Here is a 9,912-nt window from a genome sequence, read left to right as displayed (position 1 = left end):
TTAAAATACTTAATGATTTACTATCATACTAGGATAGAAGAAAAATAATCTTAACACATCCTATACGTTCTTATGTGAATTGTTACCAACTTATTTCTCATTTTTGCCTATGCCTCTCTAGTCTACCATGCTTCAGCTATAGTAGCCTTCAATCAGTTTCATAATACTCTATATCGGTCACTTATGCCACAAGGCTGTTGGACATATTCTCGCTGCCTGGATTATACATCCTTCTCCTCTTTGTCTAACTTATTATCATCCTTATAAGTCTCAGACACAGTTCTATTTTCTCAGAGAACACTTTTGACTCTTCTGAGAATGATGCCTCTGTTAAAAATGGCATTTAATTAGTAATTAAGTGTTTATTAGCATTATTTAAATAATGTTGGTTTCTCTAGCAAGACTATGACCTCCTTGAGAAAAAGGAAAAAACCAGATTTCAGTCATGACTGCACTTGGCACAGAGCCAATTGTCCATTTTTGCTTTGGTCATCTGTGCTTGTGGAGTGTTACTCAAGAAATCTTTGCCCAGTCCAATGTCCTGGAGAGTTTCCCCAATTTTTTTGTAGTTTCATAGTTTGAAATCTTAGATTTAAGTCTTTAATCCATTTTGATTGGATTTTTGTATATGGTGAGAGGTAAGGGTTTAGTGTCATTCTTTTCCATATGGATATCCAGTTTTACCAGCAACATTTATTGAAGAGACAGTCCTTTCCCCAATGTATGTTCTTGGCACTTTGGTCAAAAATGAGTTCACTCCAGATGTGTGGATTTATTTTTGGGTTCTGTATTCTGTTCCATTGGTCTGTGTTTCTGTTTTTATGCCAGTACCATAATGTTTTGATTACTATAGCTCTGTAGTATAATTTGAAGTCAGATAATGTGATTCCTTCAGTATTGTTCTTTTTGCTCAGGACAGCTTTGGCTATTCTGGGTCTTTTGAGGTTCCATATAAAATTTAAGATTACTTTTTCTATTTTTGTAGAAAATATCGTTGGTATTTTGATAGGGATTGCATTGAATATGTGGATTGCTTTGGATACTATGGACATTTTAACAATATTGATTTGTCCAATCCATGTACATGGAATATCTCTCCAATTTTTTGTCCCCTCTTCAATTTTTTTCATCAATGTTTTATAGTTTTCATTGTACAGATCTTTTACTTCTTTGGTTAAATTAATTTCTAGTTATTTAATTTTTTTATCCCTATTTTAAATGGAATTCTTTCTTGATTTCTTTTTCAGTTTGTTTGCTATTGGCATATAGAAATGCCACTGATTTTTGTATCTTGATTTTGTATACTGGATTTGGATGCCCTTTATTTTTCTTGGCTGATTGCTCTAGCTAGTCCTGCAGTACTGTGTTGAATAACAGTGGTGAAAGTGAGCATCCTTGTCATGTTCCCTATCTTAGAGGGAAAGCTTTCAATTTTTCTCCATTTAGAATGATACTAGCTATGTGTCTGTCATATATGGCTTTTATTATGTTGAGATATGTTCCTCTATACTCAGTTTTTCAGGGTTTTTATCATGAAAGTATATTGAATTTTGTCAAATGCCTTTTAAGCATCAATTGAAATGATAAATAGGGATTTGTACTTCCTTCCTTTGATATGATGTATCATATTGTTTGATTTGCATTTATAACTAACCCTTGGATGAACCCCACTAAGTCATAATGAATAATCTTTTTAATGTGTTGTTGAATTCAATTTGCCTGTATTTTGTTGAGTATTTTTGCATCAATATTTATCAGAGATATTTGCTGGTAGTTTCCTTATTTTGATATGTCTTTGTCTGGTTTTGGTATCAGGGTAATACTGGCTTCATAGAATGAGTTTGGAAGTATTCCTTCCTTTATTTTAGAATAGTTTGCATAGGATTGACATTAGTTTTTCTTTAATGAATTTGGTAGAATTCAACAGGAAAACCACTGGGTCCCAGGCTTATTGTTGTTGTTGGGAGATTTTGTATTAATGCTTCGATCTTGTTACTTTTTGATCTGTTCAGGTTTTGGATTTCTTCATGGTTCTCTCTTGGTGGGTTGTATGTATCTAGGAATTTATTCATTTCTTCTAGATTTCCCAATTTATTGTTGCACATTGTAGCCAATAATGATCCTTTCAATTTCTGTGGTATTTGTTGTAACATTCTCTTTTATATCTCTGATTTTATTTATTGAGATCTTATCTCATTTTTTCTTTAGTTAATCTGATTAAGAATTCATCAATTTTGTTTAACTTTTCAACAAACCAACGTTTTGTCTCCATCTTTTGTATTGTTCTCTTCATTTCAATTTCATTTATTTCTTCTCTGATATTTATTATTTATTTTCTTATACTATTTTTGTTTTTGGTTTGCTCTTACTTTTCTATTTTTAAGATGCATCATTAGGTTCTTTATGTGAAGTTTTTCTAATTTTTTGATGTAGGTGCTTATAGCTATAAATTTCCCTCCAAGTACTGTTTTTGCTGTAACCCACAGGTTTTGGTATGTCTTGTTTCCATTATCATTTCTTTCAATAAATTTTTAAATTTTTTCTTAATTTCTTCATTGACCTACTGGTCATTCAGGAGGATATTGTTTCATTTCCATGTGTCTGTATAGTTTTCCAAATTCCTCTTGTTATTGCTTTCTAGTTTTATTCCATTGTGATTGGAGAAGATGGCTGATATTATTACAAGTTTTTTGGATATTTTAAGACTTGTTTTGTGACCTAACATATGGTCTATCATTGAGAATGATCCATGTGATCCATGAGCTGTTAGTGGTGCTGTTTGGGGTCAGGGGAGGGGTGGTGCAAGCACTCCCTTAGATTTCTCAGCTGGTGTATAAGTAAGCCACATGCCCCCAAAGTCTTCTGTCTCTGAGCCCAGGTCAGGACTAGGACTTGCAGTCCTTATGGCCTAGACTGCCTTTCAAGTTTATTTAGAGGTCCAGAGCACTTCAGCCCATGATGCTGAGGCATTCAGAACTCAAGTTCTGAATGCTGGGATGGGCGATTCCCCTTTGGCTAGGGGTAATCTGAATGTTCCCTTTGTGGTTGGGTGTCAGCTGAGTTCAGCCCACTTTTGCTTTCTGCTGTGACAAGGCAGCACTGAGTTCAATGCAGTCTCACAATCACTGCACTCTTCCTCTCCCAGTTACACAGATTTCTCTGTGTCATGCAGCTGCTATGGGGGGATGGAGGAGGAGTTGCATTGGCAATTCAAGACTGCCTTTCTTACCCTTTTCAGTGCCTCTTTCAGTGATACGAAGCTAAAACCAGATACTGTGAGTACCCACCTGATTTTTGGTTCTTATAAAGTAGTTTGGGTTTTTAAATGTGTAGATAGTTGTTAAATATGCTGTTCCTGTGGTGGGGATAATCAGTTGCTCTGTTCCCCAGACAGCATCTCATTTCTGATGCATGTAGATAACTGGATGCTATACTTCATATAAACGAATGGTATATGCCAGACAAAATGACAATATTTTACACTTATATAACATCTTTCTTCTAATGAGCTCAATGTGATCTATTTCTTTCTTGTAATGATTTGGAAGTATTTACATGTTTAATATATTTTCATTCAAATATCTTTCTACTGATGAGAAACTATGTAGTATCAAAAGTAAGACGGAAAGTTTGTTTTCCAAATCAGAGTCACAGATAATAGGAAATAAGCTGAAAGAAATGGTTGAAATTAATCAGCCTACCTGTTGTGCTGTCTATGAAGTACAGGGCATAATAACAAATCAGTAAAACAGGAAAATATGAAAATGTTTCTAAGAGAAACAATATAAGGCATTCCATTAGTGTTATATAAAACCATAGGATAAAGTATTTTATATAAAATATCATAATGTTCAATTATCTGTTTGAAACATTTAACCATGTGTTATTTGTCTTTTATGTAAATCATTATTGAATTTCAATAATACCGATCTTCTTCCTGCGTATAATAATACATGTTATTGTTTACATCTTAATACTGAAGTTTTCTAGTTACAGATTTATCAAATAGATTCTACAAATAATGTTTTTACATAGCATATTGATACAATTGCAAATACTAAGTATTTCCTTTTATTTTTTTGGTAATTCTCCAATTTTTTATTGCTTTAAAGTAACGATTCAATTCTTGGACGAAAGTACACAGAAAAGTCTTTTTTATTTATGACTGGTTATTTTTCCCCCAAAGAATATAATAAACAAGCATATTGGCCACTAGTTTTTCGACCTTATGTAAATCACTTTACATTTTATTTGCCCTGTTTTCTGTTTATAAAATGGCCACAATTATAGTATTCTTGTCTTCCTCAGAGGAATACTGAATTTAATATCAAATATATAAAAGAACTTTGAACATATAAATAAGAAACACATAATCAAGGTGCTAACAGTAATAATATTAGTAAAATATTTTTAATTATTTATGAATGATATTTAATAGGCCTTGCTTTTTGTTGGATGAATGTAGCTTGATGCCATGTGAATTCCCAGGTTCTTATTATCACTGGTAGTATATAAAACGTATAGGTGGTGTAGAAAAGAATAAAAAGAGACAGTGCCAATGTAGTTCAAAAGTTTGCCAAATTGTTAACTTTTGTTTAATTAATTAAATTCTACTCATTGAAAATCTGTCAGATCCAGCCACCTGCTATGCCTCAATCTTCAACAATTAGCCTGGCTGTTAAAAATAAAAAAGGTGGATTAAATGCACTACACATAAACTTAGTTAAAGATATAAGACAAACTACATTGAACATAAATAACATCTCTAATAGAACCATGAAATTGTAATAACTTCAAACCACAACAAAATGTAGACTGTGTGTTCAATAGAGTATAAATTGGTTTCAATTGAAGAAGGATGACAATTACAACTGATCAATATTTTCCTAGAAATAAAGTAGCAAACAGATGTCTCTTGAAAGGCTTTAACAATTATTTTTTGCTGTGACCAATAAAGTCTGAAGACATGTACAGAAGTTAAGCAAAGGTAGGAAGTATCTCTAAACTAATTCATCACACTCTACTAAACAAAATTGGAAATTGGGCCAAAGGATACAGTTCAGGAATATGCACATTATTTCTTCTAAGCCAGAGTTCTGACCAGGAGAAATGATTTCAACGTGAGAAAAGGTAGAAAGAAGAAGGAAAACAAGTGTTAATTCTTAATTAAATACAGACTAATAAAGTCCACATCACCAAGAACCCTATGAGGCTGCAGCATCACACTGAACCACACTGACCTCATGTAAAACATGAAAATGCCAAGGATAAAGGAATGATATAGTGAAGTGGTGATATCCTAATTAAAATAATGTGAAGCCCAAGTTTATCATTTCTTTTATTTAATTCTGTATTCTTGGCCCATTGTTTGCTGTCTGGGCTGAATAGCACCAATTCTATTCAAAGAAGAAGAATGTACATGAAAGAACTAACATGAATATTATGCTTAACAAGAGGATGAACATGCAGAAGAAAAATGAGGATTAAGATGAAAAGAAGTGGAAAAATGAAGAAAAGAAGGGGAAGAAGAACAACAACAAGAAGAAAGGAGCAGGAGGAGGAGGAATGGGAGGAAGGGGAGGGGGAGAAGGAAAAGAAGAAGGAAGAGGAGAAGGAATAAGAAGAAAAAAGAGGAGAAGGAGGAGGTGGAGAAGGGGAAGAAGAAGGACAAGGAGAGGTAGAAGGAGAAGGAAAGAGGAAAAAGAAGAGGAAGGCAAGAAGAAGGAGGAGGAGGAGAAAAAAGAAGTTTTCATTTAAGATGACGGCAATATAAAAGGCTAATGGCAGATAATAAAGGTAATAAATATTCATTTGAAGAGAGTTAGTTATTACATTCAAGGAAACTTAAAAATATCAAAGTGTTTGTAACAACAATTAAAACAACAACAGCAACAACAAAAACCCAGAATATGAAAATTGAGCTGAAACAGCTCAGGAAAGAAAATAATGAATATTAAGCCATTATGTTTTCCCTATTTGTATATGCAACCTTATTTTAGATTTTGAAAATGTGTTGATATTACTCTTACATAAGAACATCTCTATAAGTATATTCCCCACAGTACTTGATTTGGGTGTGTATTTCTAAATGTGGGTATTCTATTCTCAAGTATCCTATCGTGATTAGTAACCCTTTAGAACAATAGTGAAGTTTGAGGAAATATTTTTCAAAGTCAAGGCTAATGAACTGGTAATGGTGCCAAATGGATTAATACACCACAATCAAGTAGTCTTTATTCTCGGTATGCAAGATTCTCGGTATGATCCATCATACACAAACCAATAAATTTTATTCACCACATAAACAGCAGTAAAAAACAACAACCACATACTCATCTCAATAAATGCAGAAAAAGCTTTTGATACAATCCAACATCCCTTCATGATAAAAACCCTCATGAATGTAGGCATCAAAGAAACATACTTCAAAATAATAAAAGCCATCTGTGACAAACCACAGTCAACATCATACTGAATGGGCAAAAGCTGGGAGCATTCCCACTGAGAACTGGAACAAGACAAGAATTCCCACTGTCACCACCCTGATTCAACATAGTACTGGAAGTCCTAGCCAGAGCAATCAAGCAACGGAAAGAAATAAAGGCATCCAAATAGGAAAAGAAAAGGTCAAACTTTCTTCACTGACAATATAATTCTATACTTAGAAAACCCAAAGAACTCTGTCGAAAATCTCCTAGAACTGTTCAACGACTTCAGTAAAGTTACAGGATGCAAAATCAATATGCAAATATCAGTGGCATTTTCATATGCCAATAATGTTCAAGTTGAGAGCCAAATCAAGAAACAATCCCATTTACGATAGTGACAAAAAATGACCTAGGAATACATCTGATATGGTTAGGCTTTGTGTCCCCACCCAAATCTCATTTTGAATTGTAATCCCATAATCCTCATGTGTCATGGGAGCAACCCAATGGGAGGTAATTGAATCATGAGGATAGTTTCCCCCATGATGTTATCATGATAGTGAAGGAGTTCTCACGAGATCTGATGTTTTTTAATCATCTGGCATTTCACCTGCTGGCACTAATTCACTCTCCTGCTGCCCTGTGAAGAGTTGCCTTCACTGTTATTGTAAGTTTCCTGAGGCCTTCCCAGCCATGCAGAAGTGTGAGTCAATTAAAGCTGTTTCCTTTATAAATTACCCAGTTTTGGGCAGTTATTTATAGCAGCTTGAGAACAGACTCATACAACATCTAACCAAGGACATGAAAAATCTCCACAAGAAGTACACTGCTGAAAAACATCATGAATGACACAAACAATTGGGAAACATTTCACACTCATGAATTGGAAGAGCTAAGCTCATTAAAATGTTCATATGGCTCTAAGCAATCCACAGATTCAGTGCTATTCCTATCAAACTACCAATGCCATTTTTTCATAGAATTAGAAAAAACTATTTTAAAATTCATATGGGACAAAAAAAAACAACAGAGCCTGAATAGACAAAGCAATCCTAAACAAAAAGAACAAACCTGGAAGCATCATATTACCTAACTTCAAACTATACTACAAGACTGCAGTAACCAAAACAGCACAGTACTGGTACAGAAACAGACACATAGAATAACGGAACAGAATAGAGAACTCAGAAAGAAAGCAGCATATCTACACTACCTGATCTTCAAGAAAGTCAATAAGAAAAGCAATGTGGAGAGAAATTTCTATTCAATAAATGGTTCTGGGATAACTGACTATCCATAAGTAGAAGAAAGAAACTGGACCTCTATCTATCACCATATACAAAAATTAACTGAAAAAGGATGAAAGTCTTCTTATCCATTGAGAACTCCATCTATAAAAATCCTAAAAGAAAACCCAGAAAATACCCTTCTCAACATTAGTCTTGGCAAAGAATTTAGAAGCAAGCCTTCACAAGCAACTGCAATTAAAAAAAAAAAAAAGACAAGTGGGGCATAATTAAATGAAAGAGCTTCTTCACAGTAATAGAGATTGTCAATAGAGGAAACACAACCTACAGAATGAGAGGAAATATTTGCAAACCATGATTTGATAACAGTCTAATATCTAGAATTTATAAGCAATTTAAATCAACAAGCAATAAATGACCCCATTAAAAAGTGGGCAAAGGACAAGTATAGACACTTCTCAAAAAAAAGACACACAATAAAAATATTTTTTAAATGATTCTTATTATTATTCACCAGAGAAATGTAAATAAAAACCACAATTACATACCATTGCGCACTAGTCAGGATGGTTATTATTAAAAAGTCAGAAAATACCAGATATTGGCAGAGTTATGGAGAAAAGTGAATACTTATATACTGTTGGTGGAAATGTAAATTAGTGCTGCCACTGTGGAATGTAGTTTGTAGATTTAGGAAAGAACTAAAAATAGTACTACCTTTTGACCCAGCAATCTCATTGCTTGCTGTATAACCAAGGCAGAAGAGATCATTCTACCAAAAAGACACATGCACCTCTATGTTCACCACAGTATTCACAATAACAAAGATATGGATCAACCTAGGTAACTATCAACAATAGATTGGATAAAGAAAGTGTGGTACACATACATATAGTACATGCATACACTGTGCAGCCATGAAAAAGAATTAAATGTTTCCTTTGTAGCAACATGAATGTACCTGGAGCTTATTATCCTAAAGTAGCTATCGTAGAAACTGAAACCCAAATACCACATGATCTCACTTATAAGTGGTAGCCAAACATTGGGTACATGTTGATGTAAAGATGGGAACAATAGAAGCTGAGGGCTACAAGAGCAGGGATCAAGGGATCAAGTGTTAAAAAAATACCTATGGAGTACTATGCTCCCTACTTGGGTGATGGGTTTCATCACATCCCAAACCTCAGCATCACATAATATACCCTTGTAGCAAATCTGCATATGTACCCTCTGAATCTAAAGTAAAAGTTGAAAAAATTATGTAGCTATTCAATCCTAAATGAAGGCAAGCACAACTCCCCAGTCTTTAAGTGTGGGCTGCATTTAGTGCTTTTTTTGAGTACAGTTTGAGAAGAGAGAAAAAAAAGGGTAACTCTGAGAAACTTTACAGTGGAGAGATCTGATAAACACAACTTTAGCCAATTGATCAAGATCAATATTAACAGTTATAAATGATGTTAGTAGTGTGTACTTATGACATGATTTGATGAAAATGGTACTTTACCTCTCTACTCTTCCCCAAAACCCATGAGAAATCATGAGAAAAATAGTAGACTAATACCACCAGAGAGGCATTCTACCTAATAGCTGACTAGTATGTAATAACTTACACAACAACAACAACAAAAAACTACAGGCCAATATCACTGATGAAGATAGATTCAAAAATCATCAAAAAATACTAGCAAACCAAATTCATTTAAAAAGATCAGTCTCTATGATCAAGTCAGAATCATCCCAGGAATGCAAGGATGGTTCAACATATGCAAATCAATAAACTTGATACATCACATTAACAGAACCAATAACAAAACCATATGATAAATTCAATAGATACTGAAAAAGCATTTAATATAATTCAACATCCCTTTATCAGGAAAACCCTTAACACAGTGGGTAGAAGAAACTTTTCTCAAAATGATAAAGGCTGTATATGACAAACCTATGGCTAACATCATATTCAATAGAAAAAAGCTTAAAGCCTTTCCTCTAAAATATAAAACAAGACAAGGGTGTCCAGTGTTATTTTATTCAAGATAATACTAGAAATCTTGGCCACGGCAATTAGATAAGTGAAAAAAATAAAGAACATACAAATTGGAAAGAAAGATTTCAAATTAGCCTTGTTTTCATGTGACATGATGTTATATTTAGAAAAACCTGAAGACTTCACCAAAAAAAACTGTTAGGACTGATCAAGAAATTTAGTGAAATTGCAGGACAAAAAATCAACA

At 33.7% G+C, this 9,912-nt stretch overlaps 1 long non-coding RNA gene across 1 annotated transcript in view; it reads left to right on the top strand.

Moving 5' to 3' along the window:
• The first annotated feature begins 3,125 nt into the window (after nt 1-3,125).
• LOC107973431 (uncharacterized) overlaps nt 3,126-9,912 on the top strand; it is a 336,092-nt gene continuing 329,305 nt past the window's right edge. Inside the window, exon 1 of the long non-coding RNA XR_001715705.3 lies at nt 3,126-3,275. This is a non-coding gene — a long non-coding RNA (uncharacterized LOC107973431). The remainder of the gene's footprint in view (nt 3,276-9,912) is intronic.

The sequence above is a fragment of the Pan troglodytes genome, chromosome 12 (assembly GCF_028858775.2).
Source record: "Pan troglodytes isolate AG18354 chromosome 12, NHGRI_mPanTro3-v2.0_pri, whole genome shotgun sequence".
NCBI classification, from domain to species: Eukaryota; Metazoa; Chordata; class Mammalia; order Primates; family Hominidae; genus Pan; species Pan troglodytes.
The sequence above is the reverse complement of the archived record's forward strand: the minus strand, read 5'-3'. Positions and strand labels throughout refer to the sequence as shown.